Source organism: Dama dama, chromosome 23 (assembly GCF_033118175.1).
Source record: "Dama dama isolate Ldn47 chromosome 23, ASM3311817v1, whole genome shotgun sequence".
In the NCBI taxonomy this organism is placed as follows: domain Eukaryota; kingdom Metazoa; phylum Chordata; class Mammalia; order Artiodactyla; family Cervidae; genus Dama; species Dama dama.
In genome coordinates, this window is record NC_083703.1 from 72490555 (window position 1) to 72507009 (window position 16455).

Sequence of the window (16455 nt, forward strand, 5' to 3'; positions counted from 1 at the left end):
GCAGTCAGCTCACTCAACAGAAGAAAACGCTGAATCGGCCAGACCTCATCAGGCTAGGGACAGAGCCTTTCTCAGGTGCCAGGAATTCGCAGGCAGTATCTCTGGGGCATCAGATGCCACGCATTTGTGACCCACCCCCCTTCATGCCCCTTTGCAGAGGATTCAGGTTCTGATGAGAGAAGCCCTGGGAGGCTCTGCGGCGGTTGGCAGACTTTCTCCCCCAGTGCTGGCACCCGGGGATGACCCCCGTCTGCATTTTGTCATAGTGTTGTCATGTGCCTAAGAGCCAGGCTGGCTTTGTTAGAAGTCTGACTTCACCACATCCACCCCTCTGTGTGGCCTTGGCATGCTGCCCAAGCCTGGTACCTCCATTTACTGCTCTGAAAAATGGGGCTAATGATAGAGGCTCCACCTCAGAGGGCTTGGAGAGAATTGAGTGAGTGATGTAATAGGACACTGCCTGGTTCCTGGTGAGTGTCCAACAAATGTCAACTGCTGTTATTATTATTATTAATTATTAATGTATCTATTTTAATTGCCAATAAACTTATATACAGTTTTATATTCTGCTGTTTTTCCTGTTAACTATTGGAAGCATCTTCCATGGCACAAAATAAGCGCCAAAAACATAATTTTTATGATCGAATTCTAGTCCATTATTTAAATATACTTATAATTTCTATTGTAGTTAACCATTGCTTTATTTTTTGGACAGGTGTGTGTGTGTGTGTGTGTGTGTGTGTGTGTGTTGTATGTGTGTGAGTTTTCTATAATAAAGAACTCTGAAAGAGCACATACTGTGCGAGTCCATTTATATAAAATGCAAAAAATACAACTAATCTATGCTCTTAAAAGTCAGAAAAAAAAAAGAGTCAGGGTCAAGTTTACATGGTGGGGGTGGGGGGCAGAAGTGATTGGAAAAGTGGAGCAGAAGGGCCATCTGGGACTCTCATAACATACGGTTTCTCGATCTGGGTGCTGGGTCCATGGGTCCTCCTAGTTGTGAAAATTCATCAAACTGTACTCTTAAGACATGTGCATTTTTTTTTGTATGTATATTATACTTCAATAAAAATAAGAAGAACTCTGAGCTGAAAAACCCTTGTTTGTGTGCATATACACATAAAAGGGGGCTTCCCTGGTGACTCAGATGGTAAAAAGTCTGCCCGCAATGCAGGAGACCAGGGTTCAATCCCTGGGTTGGGAAGATCCCCTGGAAAAGGAAATGGCAACCCTCTCCAGTATTCTTGCCTGGAGAATTCCATGGATGGAGGAGCCTGGCAGGCTACACTCCATGTTGTTGCAAAGAGTCAGATACGACTGAGCTACTAACACACACACACACACACACACACACACATCAAAGGGCTTCCCAGGTGGCGTTGCAGGAGACATTAGAGTCATGGGTTCAGTCCCAGGGTTGGGAGGAGCCCCTGGATGAGGGCATGGCAAGCCACTCCAGTATTCTTGCCTGGAGAATCCTTTGGACAGAGGAGCCCAGTGGGCTACAGGTTGCCCAGTGTTGGACACGACTGAAGAGACTTTGCACACATGCATGCATACACATAAAAACATGTGTGTGTGTGTGTGTATGTAAGAATGATTATTTGTTTACAGTAGAATTTTATACCTGGAACACTTGAGTAAGAAAGTATGAACTGTTTAAAGTCTCTAGTAACACACTGATAAGTTGCCTGAATGAAAGATTATCGCCCATTTACACACTCAGGCCCACCTCCCTACACCCTCTCCATCAGTGAGATGAGTGTGTTTAAGTCTGCTTGTTGTGGCTGCCCTTCCTTTTATAAGGTCACTTTTATTTAACACATTTCTCTGAGTTGGTGGGAGATGGTTTCCTCCAAGGCACTTCCGCATACATTACCTTTTATAACGTTAATAAATTAACTGAGGTGTCCCACAAACCCTGGATAGGGTTTGTATGTCTGTGTTAACTTGCTTCCTGCCTGGTCCATTTTCCCATGGGTGCAATTTTCTCAAATAAAAACATGGTCAATTAGATAAAGCTGGCTAAAACAAATGAGAAATTGAAAATTGAGTTCAGAACAGGCCCAGTTCCTATTGGTTAGTTTTTGTTATTCAAAAGTAATAGATGTTCAGAACAGAAAAGCTGCCAGTATTTCAAGTTCAAATCCCCCATCCTCTGCCTTCAGAATTTCTTGATTGCTCTTCCAAAGCACCATCTCCCAGCAGACACCCAGGCCTAGGAGCCGCCTCCAAGAATCATTTTAGCCCAGAGAGACACACCTCACCACAGACCAGGGCTCCAGGGCAAAATGTATCCCAGGCTGACCTTAGGGCCCCCAGAGCACCTGCCATGCACCCATCTGCCCAGAAGCCAGGAAAAAAAAAAAAATCCTCAAGCTCCTTTCTCAGCTGTGAAACCTGATATCCACTCACCCGTGTATCTCCCAGGCAGCATGGTCAGCCTTTACTGGGCTTCTGCAGAGCCTGGGGCTGCTGCCATGGGCTCTGATGCAGCAGGGACACTCTCACGTTCCCTCCACTGTCGTTGTTTTCCAGTTGCTAAGTAATATCTGACTATTTATGATCCCATGGACTGCAGCACACTAGGCTCCCCTGTCCTTCACTAACCCCCAGGGTTTGCTCAAACTCATGTCCATTGAATCGGTGATGCTATCTAACCATCTCATCCTCTGTCACCCCCTTTTCCTTTTGCATTCAGTCTTTCCCAGCATCAGGGTCTTTTCCAGTAAGTTAGCTCTTCACATCAGGTATTGGACCTTCTGCTTCAGCATCAGTCCTTCCAATGAATATTCAGGGTTGATCTCCTTAGGATTGACTGATTTGATCTCCTTATGGTCCTACTCTCACATCCACATATGACTACTGGAAAAAACATAGCTTTGACTAGCTTTGACCTCCATTGGGTCTTACCCAAATGGAAAAAGGGCTAGAGCCCCATCCCAAGCCCAACCCAAAATGCCAAGGACCCTTCCAGAAGAGTCCCATTCCTTTTACTTGGCTCAGAGCAAGCCACAGCCAGCCTAGAGGAAATGCCCGTGGAGGACTTGTCAGTATTACCTGGATCCTCCCAGGTAACATCCCAGGTGACAGAAATACAAAGGCCTGCCTTCAGTCTTCACAGATCTCCCAAAAGCAGACTTTCAACGTGGGCAGACAGGACTTCCTGGTGGTCCAGTGGTTAGGAATCTGGCTTCCCATGCAGGGGGCACCAGTTCCATCCCTGGTCTGGGAACTGAGATCCTGCATGCTGTGCACAGCGGCCAAAATAAACACATTTTTTTTTTTGTTTGTTTTGCTTTTTTTAAACACATTTTTAAAAAGCTTTATGAAGTGGGCAGACAGCTCCCGGCCTGGGGCTGGGTGGGTGGGCAGGACTTCCGTCAGCAGCTCAGTGCATTTGCTCTGCAGCCTGCTGTGGTTTTACAAGAAGTAAGGGCCGATGAGGGCTTCCCTGGCAGCTCAGCTGGTAAAGAGTCCGCCTGCGATGCAGGAAACCCCGGTTCGATTTCTGGGTCAGGGAGATCCGCTGGAGAAGGGATAGGCAACCCATTTCAGTATTCTTGGGCTTCCCTGGTGGCTCAGACAGTAAAGAATTTGCCTGCAGTGCGGGAGACCTGGGTTGGGAAGATCCCCTGGAGGAAGGCATGGCAACCCACTCCAGTATTCTTGGCTGGAGAATCCCCATGGACAGAGGAGCCTGATGGGCTACAGTCCATGGGGTCACAAAGAGTCGGACATGACTGAGCGACTAAGCACAGCACAGGGCAGACGAAAGAGGCTGCCTGGGCTTAGGACTCTGCCTGGTCTCTGGAATCCACGCGGACCATCCACACAGCAGAGTGTCCAGCCTGTGAAGCCATGGATGATGGATGCCTGAAACACCCCTGCATTGTGACTTAATGAAAGAGAGAGGGAGGGAGACAGGAAGAGAGAGAGCGCTGTCGGAGGCTCCCAGAGGGCAGGGAAAGGAGCGCGGTGAGGGAAAGGGTGCCCGTCAGCAAGTCGGGGCCTGCGTTCTGCCCCGACCGGCTGCTTCTCCGGTGCACAGAAAGCCCTTTACTTCTTTGGCTCTCAGCTTCCTTGCTCATTGGTTATTGGTAACGTTAACTTTTTTTTCCAATGTGCAATGTTCACAAGTAAAAACATTGTCAATTAGATCAGTTCAGTTCAGTCGCTCAGTCATGTCTGACTCTTTGGGACCCGTGGACTGCACCACGCCAGGCTTCCCCACTGCCTTCAATCTTTCTCAGCATCAGGGTCTTTTCCAGTGAGTCAGTTCTTCGCATCAGGTGGCCAAAGTATTGGAGTTTCAGCTTCAACATCAGTCCTTCCAATGAATATTCAGGACTGATTTCCTTTAGGATGGACTGGTTGGATCTCCTTGCAGTCCAAGGGACTCTCAAGAATCTTCTCCAACACCACAGTTCAAAAGCATCATTTCTTTGGCGTTCAGCTTTCTTTATAGTCCAACTCTCACATCCATACATGACTACTGGAAAAACCATAGCTTTGACTAGATGGACCTTTGTTGGCAAAGTAATGTCTCTGCTTTTTAATATGCTGTCTAGGTTGGTCATAGCTTTTCTCCCAAGGAGCAAGCATCTTTTAATTTCATGGCTGCAGTACCATCTGCAGTGATTTTGGAGCCCCCAAAAATAAAGTCTGCCACTGTTTCCACTGTTTCCCCATCTATTTGCATGAAGTGATGGGACCAGATGCCATGATCTTAGTTTTCTGAAAGTTGAGTTTTAAGCCAACTTTTTCACTCTCTTCTTTCACTTTCATCAAGAGGCTCTTTAGTTTTTGTTCGCTTCCTGCCATAAGAATGGTGTCATCTGCATATCTGAGGTTATTGATATTTCTCCCAGCAATCTTGATTTCAGCTTGTGCTTCATCCAGCCCAGCGTTTCTCATTATGTACTCTGCATATAAGTTAAATAAGCAGGGTGACAATATACAGTCAATTAGATAAAGCTGGCTAAAATAAATGAGAGGTTGATAATCAAGTTTAGAACAGGTCCAGTTCCTGTTGGCTAGTTTTTCTTACTCAAAAGTAACAGATACTCAGAACAGAAAAAGTCAGAAGATAGAGCCAAGCAGAAAGTAGTTCATAGAGAATTCCTAGAGAACACTCATACTATCATTCATCCAGAGACCATGCTGTTGATGTCTTGTTGGGATCCTTCCAGCTTGGAAGTTTTTAACGTGTATTGGTGAATAGCCTTTGGGGGAAGAGAGTTCAGGAATAATTTTTTAAAATATTTATTTATTTAGTTGTGCTGGGTCTCAGTTGCAGCATGTGGGATCTTCGATCTTTGCTGTAGCATGCCAGATATTTACTTTCGGTATTTGGGATCTAGTTCCCTGACCAGGGATTAAACCCAAGCCCCCCTGCATTAGCAGTGTCAAGTCTTAACCCCCTGACCGCTAGGGAAGTTCCCTCCCCAATCCCTGCCCCCCCACCGATGATTTAGCAAACTCCCTCTCTTGGGCAATTTAGGATATTTCAGTTGTTTTACCATTACAATGAACACCATGTAGAGAGAGGCTAGATGAAAAAGAATTCGAACTTAATGAGAAAACAAGAAAAATTCAATCGGAACACCTGACAAAAACGCTTTAAAGGACAACAAAAGGAGTGCACAAAAATTACCATTCACAAACAGAAAAGATTAAACCTTATTTTCAGCCATTTTAACATTTTCACTTTCAGCCATTTACATTTACATCAACAAACATTTACTGGGCAGATGCTCTCATATGCCAGACTGTATGTCAGCTGCCGTGGATCCCACCAGCAGCCCAGCCACTGTCCTCACTGAGCTTTCACGCTAGCGGGTACCCACAGGGAAATTATTTCATGCACCAACAGTTTATATTTAGCCAAACAGCCTTCATGACTGACGGGCACAATGGAACCCTAAATTATCTTGGTCCTCTCACTTCCTGACCGAGCCTCCCTGCCTTCCGGGGCACTATATGTTTCAGCCTCCACCAGGGGTCTCCCCTAAACTCGCGTCGAATCCAGAGGTTGCAACTAGGTGCCTCTGAACGAAGGCCATTCAACTTCCAGGAACAAGAAGCTGCCTCTGCTTGACTCAGGCAGGAATGCTCATTTGAAACTTTTCCTTCTATTGAACTGCAACCTCCATCCCTATGACTCTGGTTGGTCCCAGAACCTCACAAAACAAGTCTGCCTTCTCCAACCTGCAGATCTAAAGAAATTGTCTTCCTCTTTCTAAAAAATATTTCTTTAATTAATTTATAAGCACCAGGTCTTAGTTTCAGCACTCGGGACCTTTAGCTGTGGCGTGTGAACTCTTAGTTTCGGCATGTGGGATCTAGTTCCCTGACCAGGATTGAACTTCAGGCTTCCTGAATTGGAAATGTGGACTCTTACCCCCTGGACCACCAGGGCAGTCCGTAAAGACATCTTCCTGTGAAGCAACCAATCCCACGATCTGGTGCTCAAGTCAATGCCTCACATCTGTGATGTCCTGCTCTGGCACCTGCAAGCCCCCTGTTGAGTCATCAACCAGTGCGCATGCCCAGACCTTCTAACAAAGTATCCACGAACAGATGCCCATGGTATGGGGGCAGCAAGGCCCAGACCTTTGAGAACAGTCTATCTTTTGAGGATAGACTATGCTGGTGACACTAGAAAAGGTTCTGCAGCCTCAAAAGGGGGTGAGTGGAGATGGGAGAAAAGCTGGACCGACCCTGATTGAAGGACTAAACTGCTGTCCTCCCGGCAAAAAGCTTGTGAGCCTGAGAGCAGTGCCTCTCCCATTCATGCTCATCTCCTAGGGGTCTTGTTAAATTGTGGGTTTTGATTTAGCAGGTCCTGGGTAGGGCCTGGGAGTCTGCACTTCTTACAAGTTCCCAGTGATGCACTGATACTTCAGATCGGACTTTGAGTAGCAAAGCCCTAGGGCAGTGGAATCACAGTCTCCACTTTAAAAATACAGAAAGTTTGGCTTATGCCAAATCTACTGAATCAGAATCTTCTGGTCCATTTATTCAGTAGGTCGCAACATGGATTGCATGTTAGAATCATTTGAAGAGTTTTTTTAAATGCTGATTCTGGGACTTCCCTGGTGGTCCAGTGGTTAAGACTCCATGTTTCCACTTCAGAGGGCATGGGTTTGATCCCCTGTTTAGGGAACTGAGATCTCACAAGTGGTGTGGCCAAAAGTTTTTTTTTTTAATGCTGATTCAGAAGATTGAGAATCACGTGATATCTCTCCCTTTCTTCCTCCCTCATTCCTTCCCTTCCTTCCTTCCTCTCTCTTGCTGCTTTAGTTTGTAAATCTCCCCCAGCTCCATTAGATTGGGGACCAGAGGCAGTGTTTCTGAGTCTTGGCTGCACATCAGAGTCACCTGAGAGCTTGACAACAGGTCCATGTCAGGGGCCCTCCCTATGGACCAATTGAATGAGAATTTCTAGGGGTTGGAACCAAGAGATTAGCATTTCACAAAGTTCCCCAGACAATTCCGGGGTGCATCCTGGGATTCTCAGTGAAAGTACAGGTTACCACATTCTCCCCCCAGACATTCAGTTCAGGGTCTGGGATGAGGGCTAGGAATCTGTATATTAAACAAGTGATGCTCACTAGATGGCAAGTCTGGGAAAGGTTAAGGTAGAAAAATGACCCCGCGGTTGGGTCAGAAAAACAGTGCTCCTGGCTATGTGACATCTCATGGGTCAATTTGCCTCTCTGGAATTTGGATCTCCACTGATAAACCAGAGATGATAATAACTGCCTGAGGCAGGGATGGATAAGATCTGTGGATGGGTCTGCAGAATAGAGTTGTTGGAAAGTGGCTGTCACAGGCCAGGGGCTTACAAATCCAGCTCTGATCTGTGTTCAAGTGAGGTGGCCACAGCGTTCTGTCCAATGAAGGTGGGCAGACTGAGGGGTGCTCATCTGGTCTTCTGTTTTCTCTCTTCACTATCTGCCCGTTAGTGATCAATGCCCATTGGATGTCAATGCCTGGGTGATCTTTGAAGCCACCGAGGTAGATTGACTGCACTCCCTGCCTTTCTCCTCACCTGCTGCTAACTGGATCAATATGAGTGAAAAAATAAATTTCAACTGTGTAAAGTCCCTATGACTTGACAGTTTAGCTACTACAGTGGCTAGTGCTACATTAACTAACACACTGCCTCCAGGATTGTGGCAAAAATTAAATTATCAAAAACAGAGGCTTCAAACTAACCGTATGAGAGTTTAACTCTGACTCACAAGTCGTTTTGTTATGCCTTCCCTGTGGCTTTTTTTTTTTAATCTACCAAAAAAATTTTAATTGAACAATTTCCCACGAACCTCTGCATTTCCAGGTTCTTGGAAACCCAGAATAACTGGCAGCTGGGTTTGCATTCCCGTAAGGCAGTATAGGACACATCTGGCCCCACAGGGTGGGACTTGTGGTCTATGACTCACCACAGCCTCTGCCCCACCCTGTGGGTTCATACCTGGTTAACCTCATATTTACGACATTTATGGCATTTCTCTGATCCCTGTAGCCTCCTGAGTCAGCAGCTCCTGATGTAATAAATGTAGCCATTAGAATCATTTGCTGTTAGGATTTTTCCCAGTGAATTCCTTCAGGTGACATCTATTAATAACTTTCAGGAGAACCATTCATCCTGCCCAGAAGTTGGAAGGAAAATCTCCTGACTGATGCTTACTGGCCGAAGGATGTCGGCCACCTCCACCCCACCCATGTCTGTGACCATTTCAGCACTTGCTCCATGGAGACAGTGGCAGGAGGGGAAGAGAACTCAGGTGTATCTGGGGATCAGGTAGACCTGGAGCCCAGCATGAGCTCGGCTGGTCCCTAGATAGTGATGTGAGGTCTGGCATTTCATATTTGCTGAGCCTGTTTTCCCTTTTGTCAAGTGTGGACATTAGTACTCTTCTTGTGGGATTTCTGTAAAAGGTCTGGCTACAGGACACTGAGGGGATTCCAGATGGCTCAGTGGTAAAGACTCCGACTGCCGATGCAGGAGATGCAGGTTTGATCCCTGGGTTCAGTCCCTGGGTGGGGAGGATCCCTTGGAGTATGAAATGGCAACCCACTCCAGTATTTTTGCCCGAAAAATCCCATGGACAGAGGAGCCTGGCAGGCTACAGTCCATAGGGTTGCAAAGAGTCAGACACAGACCACGTTAATTCCTTCCTCTTTGAAGCCTGTAGTGTGGGAACCAAGACTAGTTTTTCTTCCAGGAGTAAAGGGAAATCCAGTAGTATCTTTTTTTTTAATTGACTTTGAATTCTTTTGAAAATATAGGTATATTAATCTGTTGTAGGTATATTAATCTATTCTGGCTGCCTTAACAAAGCATCACAAATTGGTGGCTTAAACAATAGAAATGTACTTTCTCACAGTTCTGGGAGCTGAAAGTCCAAGATCAAAGTCCCGCCAGGGTTGGTTTCTGGTGAGATCTCTCTTGTGGTTTGTCGAAGGTCACCTTCTCACTGTGTCCCCAGATGGCCTTTCCGTGGTGCTCGAGAGAGGAAAGAGAGAGAGATATCTGGTGTTTCTTCCTCTTAAAAGACACCAGTCCTATTAGGTATTTTGATTATTTCAATAAACGCCCCACCTCCAAATACGGTCACACTGGGGGTTAGGGCTTCAACATATGAATTTTGTGAGGATGCAAAATTCAGACAATAATGGTAGGAAAACCAGAAAATCCAATTAAGAAGGAAAAAAAATCACTCATCATTTTCTCTTGCCCCTGTCTCCACCCACCCCAGTCTAACCACAGAACCACTTTTATTGACTATCCTTCCATGATTCATATATTTTTAAAATTAAAATTGAATTCTACATACTTTTTTGTTAACCTGCTTTTTCTTTTCCTTTTACATTTATAGTAATCTAAGCTAAATAGAAAATTTACAGTAACTTATATCATTGTAACTTGTTTTTAATTGTAACCTTCCTCGTATAATGAATATAAATTGTCCCCTTGTAAGGATTTACTCATATATTTAATCCTTAATTGTCTCAATCATAATTCCATTTTCTATGGACTTGGGTGTTTGTTAGGTTCTGGCTTTGACCTAATAATAACTCCATCCTCCTGAGCATCAGTTTCCTCATCTGTGTTATCAGAATGACAAAAATATCACCTCAACTGAGACAATGACTATATAGTGCTTAGCACAGTGTCTGGCACATGGAAAACCCTCAGAGCTGTTATTAAAAAAAAACATGTATTATACATTAGAATCTGCCAGTAGTGGGGCCAAGTGAAATGTTTCCCTAAGACTCTCCATCTCACCGTGCCCTGAGCTCACATTCAAGCCCAGTCCATCCCTAGTTGTCATGGAAGAAGGACAGGAGTCCCATCACTAGCGAGGAAGGAACATCTAGCCTCCAATGTGGATTAATCCATCGGCATGCCAGTATGCACACTTTCAGTTTTTCCACATTTCTGGGACCCAAACTGATGTTACTTCCCTGCTTACAACTCTCCAGGTGGGCTTCCCTGGTGATCCAGGGGTTAAGAATCCGCCTGCCAGTGCAGGGGACGTGGGTTCAATCCCTGGTCTGGGAGGATCTCACATGCCATAAGGCAACTAAGCCCGTGTGCTGCAAGTACTGAGCTGGGCTCAGCACGCGCCGAAACTGCTGAAGGCCTGCAGGCCCTAGAGCCTGTGTGCTGCCAGCAAGCAAAGTCACTGCAGTGAGAAGCCTGCGAACCTCAACTAGAGAGTATCCCTGCTCTCTCCAACTAGAGGAAGCCCGTGTGCAGCAACAAAAACCCAGAACAGCCAAAAATAAATTTAAAAACCAACTCTCCAGTGACTCCCCTGTGCCCTCGGCATGATGTGACAAGTTCTAAAGGTGGCTGAACCGGTCTGACACGGCCTCACCTCTCACCTCTGCCCACAGTCACATGAAAGTCCATTGGTCCCTCAGGCTCACCTAACTCTCACCTCTGGGCTCTGGCACCTGCTGCTCTCTCTCTGCCTGGAGCATGCATCCCTTTCTCCATCGTCTCTTCAACAGACTCATGTCTCCACATCCTTAGAATCTCTGCTTAGAGATCCCTGCAGAAGCCAGTGGTCCTCACTTTTACCATGTCAGTGCATGCTGGCTGACCCCAGCTAGCAGCACCCACATTTGTTGCCTGAGGGCTTTTGTGGTCACTAGAGCCCACTCTGCCAACTTCAAGGCAGGCCTGAAATGCTGGGAGATTAACACTCCCCCAAGGACAAACATTTAAGCAATGACGAACTGGACTTGGTGTACAATTACAAGAGTTCTCTTCCTTTAGTGTATAATGCCAAGGTACTTTACAATGGCCTCAGAATTTTCCCATGGAAACGAAGCTCTAGACATTCACAGTGCTAACTTGCTTGATAACACACCTTCTTTGGCTGCTTTTCCTGTCTCATTTCCCCCCCTTGCCTCCAGGGTTTAATTCATCTCCCAAATCAATTGCTTCTCCTTCAATTCTTGTCTCAAGGTCTGCTTTGGAGGAACCCATATCAAGAGCCTCCATCTCCTGAGAGCCCTCCCTGGCATGTCCATCATCTAGGTGGGGCAGACCCATGGTCCCCTCCCAGCTCTATCTCGACCCCGTGTTCCTACCCTGGTCATAGCCCTCATCACGTGGTGCCATAATTGCCCAGGTCCCCATGGAAACACAGACAACTCACTGGGAGAGAAATCTAAGTGGCTTTTAAACACTTGAGAGGATGGTCAACTCCACTCATAATTAATGAAATTCAAATGAAGAATGCCAGCTGAGAAATGCAAGTGAAAGGACAAAATTAGAAAATCATGGTTCAACCTCCAATTATTGGCTCAGTCAAGGACCATCCATGGATAAGAAACTGGATACCCCAGGTTCTGATGGAAGAGGAGAAACAGACATTTGGGGAGAGACATGATCACCACCTTACCCTGGAGTCAGACTTGGCATCAATAATAATGGGACAGCAAGACATCATGGACCTCCTGGTGCGAGACAGGATAAAGCAAACAGCAACACCCATGAATTATTGATTAAATTCTTGATGTCAAAATGTTTAACCTGAATCTAATCTATCCTAAAAAAAAAAAAAAAAGACCTTCATCACCCAGATAATCACAATGGTGTGATCACTCACCTAGAGCCAGACATCCTGGAATGTGAAGTCAAGTGGGCCTTAGAAAGCATCACTACGAACAAAGCTAGTGGAGGTGATGGAATTCCAGTTGAGCTATTTCAAATCCTGAAAGATGACGCTGTGAAAGTGCTGCCCTCAATATGCCAGCAAATTTGGAAAACTCAGCAGTGGCCACAGGACTGGAAAAGGTCCATTTTCATTCCAATCCCTAAGAAAGGCAATCCCAAAGAATGCTCAAACTACCGCACAATTGCACTCATCGCACACGCTAGTAAAGTAATGCTCAAAATTCTTCAAGCCAGGCGTCAGCAATACGTGAACCGAGAACTTCCAGATGTTCAAGCTGGTTTTAGAAAAGGCAGAGGAACCAGAGATCAAATTGCCAATATCCGCTGGATCATCGGAAAAGCAAGAGAGTTCCAGAAAAACATCTATTTCTGCTTTATTGACTATGCCAAAGCCTTTGACTGTGTGGATCACAATAAACTGTGGAAAATTCTGAAGGAGATGGGAATACCAAACCACCTTACCTGCATCTTGAGAAACCTGTATGCAGGTCAGGAAGCAACAGTTAGAATTGGACATGGAACAACAGACTGGTTCCAAATAGGAAAAGGAGTACGTCAAGCCTGTATATTGTCACCCTGCTTATTTAACTTATATTCAGAGTACCTCATGAGAAACGCTGGGCTGGAAGAAGCACAAGCTGGAATTAAGATTGCTGGAAGAAATATCAATAACCTCAGATATGCAGATGACACCACCCTTATGGCAGAAAGTGAAGAGGAACTAAAAAGCCTCTTGATGAAAGTGAAAGAGGAGAGTGAAAAAGTTGGCTTAAAGCTCAACATTCAGAAAACTAAGATCATGGCATCTGGTCTCATCACCTCATGGGAAATAGATGGGGAGACAGTGGAAACAGTGTCAGACTTTATTTTTCTGGGCTCCAAAATCACTGCAGATGGTGACTGCAGCCATGAAATTAAAAGATGCTTACTCCTTGGAAGGAAAGTTATGACCAACCTAGACAGCATATTGAAAAGCAGAGACATTACTTTGCCAACAAAGTTCCGTCTGGTCAAGGCTATGGTTTTTCCAGTGGTCATGTATGGATGTGAGAGTTGGACTGTGAAGAAAGCTGAGTGCTGAAAAATTGATGCTTTTGAACTGTGGTGTTGGAGAAGACTCTTGAGAGTCCCTTGGACTGCAAGGAGATCCAACCAGTCCATCCTAAAGGAGATCAGTCCTGGGTGTTCATTGGAAGGACTGATGATGAAGCTGAAACTCCAATACTTTGGCCACCTCATGCGAGGAGTTGACTCATTGGAAAAGACCCTGATGCTGGGAGGGATTGGGGGCAGGAGGAGAAGGGGACGGCAGAGGATGAGATGGCTGGATGGCATCACCGACTCGATGGGCATGAGTTTGAGTAAGCTCCGGGAGTTTGTGATGGACAGGGAGGCCTGGCGTGCTGCGATTCATGGGGTTGCAAAGAGTCGGACACGACTGAGTGACTGAACTGACTGAACTGACTAGTTTAAAGAAATCCAGGGGGCAGGGCAAGTGGGGGCGCACCACAAGTTAAAGGATGCTGCAATCAGGCAAATCCCAAAGTGGGACATTGTACAAGACAACCAGTCCAGTCTCTTCGTGAGTCAATGTTGGGGGAGAGTGGGTGAGAACCATTCTAGATTGAGAGACTTAAGAGATGTAACAGAATTAAAACAGAACTCATTGCAAGATCCTTGATTGAAAGCAGCTATAAAGACATTCTGGTACAGCTGGAGAAATTCAAATACAGTGAGTCCCCTACATATGAACCTTCAAGTTGTAAACTTTCAAAGTGTATTCAAACACGCATCCACATGTCCAATCACATGAGCTAGTTCATATGTCTGGTGTACACTGTCACATGCGTAAATCCCCTACAAGTGGTTGCGCTTTTCCATACTTTATTGTACAGTATTGTAGAGTACGGTATCTTTATTTCAAGCTACATTTGCAAGAGGACAGCTGCACTGAACCCCTTGCCATGCAACAGGAGGAACTTACCAATGATGGAATCGGAGGCCCAAAGAAAGGACAAAGAGAGGCAAGAGGAAAAAGTCCCTGAAGAGTCAAAGAGATCCACAATGCAGGAAATGGCAAGAGGATTTTCTTTATTTGAGGAAGCATTGTTAGTTTTTGAGGTATAGGACCTGAACATAGAATGAACATATAGGTTGCAGCCGCCACTCAGAATACAATCCGGTGCTACCATGTCATCTCTGGTGAGAAAAAGAGAGCTACTACCCAGACATCACTGGATTGTTTTTTCAAAAAGGTAGATAGAATTGAACTCAGCGAAGAACCAGAACCTGTGTCATTGACTTCAGGCCTGAGTGAAACTGCAGCTTGCCCTCCATCTCCTGTTGTTGTTGGTCCTTCAGCTCTACCATCTCCCACCTCCTTCTGGTCAGTAACTCTTCTTGCCCATACACTTGATGCCAGCCCCATATGCCAGACGCTGTGCTGAATTACAGTACTGTATTGTACTACTACTTTTCAAGGCACTGTACGGTAAGATTAAAAATGTTTTCTTCATTTTTTGTTTGTTTATGTGTTATTTATATGTGAAAAATAATATAAACCTTTTATGGTGTAGCAGTATATAGCCGATTGTGTTAATAGGGTACCTAGGCTAACTTTGTTAGACTTACAAACTGGATTTATGAATATGCTCTTGGAATGGAACTCATTCATATGTAAGGGACTTACGGTCTAAGCTAGATATTAGGATCTCATTTTTAACCTTTTAAATGTGAAAATGATGTTTAAAAATGACCTAGGTTAGATGTAAAGTAATGCTGAAATATTTAATGAATGAAATATTATACAATTTATTTCAAAATATCATACAATTTATTTCAAAATATCATATAATTTATTTCAAAATACTTCAAGTCCTCACTGCACCCCCCCCCCAATTAAACAAATGTAAAATTTTAACAATGATTCTGTCTTGGTGATTGATTCATGGGTGTTCATTGAGCTATTTTCTTTGTTGTTTCATATGTTGGAATTTTTTATAATAAAAGTCAAAAAAGAAAAGCAAATAAAAACTACAAGATATCACTTTCACCCATAGAAAACGTAAAAAAGGTTTCAAAGTATGCTGTGTTGTCAAGGGTGTAGAGAAATGGGCAGTTTCATAGATCATTAGTGGGGGAATGTAAATTGGTATGGACTTCCCTAGTCACTGAGACAATAAAGAATCTGCCTGCAATGCAGTAGACAAGGGTTCCTTTCCTGAGTCGGGAAGATCCCCTGGAGAGGGGAATGGTGGCCCACTCCAGTATGCTTGCCTGGAGACTCCCATGGACAGAGGAGCCTGGTGGTCTACAGTTCATGAGGTTGCAAAGAGACTGAAACAATTTAGCACGCATGCATAAACTGGTACGGCCTCTTCAGAGGGAACTTTGGCGAAGACATACTTTGGATCCAGCAATTCCAATTCTAAAATGTATCATGTAGATTATCTTCAAACATGTGCATAAGTTTATATGAATAAGGATATTTACTGCTGCATTGTTTTTATAACAAAAGACTGGAGACAGCACGTATATTCATCAGTTTATGTTGCATCCACACAGCGTGGACCGTTATAAAGTATGGGTTATACCTGTGCTGGTAGGAAGGTCTTTCCAAGATGTATTGCTAAGTGAAAAATGCAAAGAACAAACCAGTGTCTGTCTTATTACTTTGCCTCAAAAAGTGTTTTGCACATAGTGAGTACATGATTAATATTAATGTTTGTTGAGATAAATAATACATATTTCAATGTGACTGCTCTGAGTCAGGCTCTCTGTATGCATTCAGGTCAAAGATACAGATAGGGGCCCAGATTTTCCACACTGATCAGATTTCTAAGGTCTTACTCTCCTGTATTCACAGATTTTTGAATTTTCCAAGACACATCATGTCCTTTGCAAAATTTAACTGTGAACAAGACATTTTGAGGAAGAAATAAAACTTTCATAAAAAGAGAATTTGCTAAACTTCTCTGGTTAGCCAGTGGTTAAAAATCCACCTGCCAAAGAAGAGGACACATGTTTGATCCCTGGTCCGGGAAGATTTCACATGCCTACTTGGGGCAACTAAGCCCGTGTGCTACAATGACTGAAGCCTGTATGCTCTAGAGTCCATGTTCTGCAACAAGAGAAGCCACCACAATGAAAAGTCCTCACATCACAACCAGAGAGTAGCCCCCACTTGCCACAACTAGAGAAATCCCAAGAGCAGAAACAAAGACCCCACACAGCCAAAAACAAATAAATAA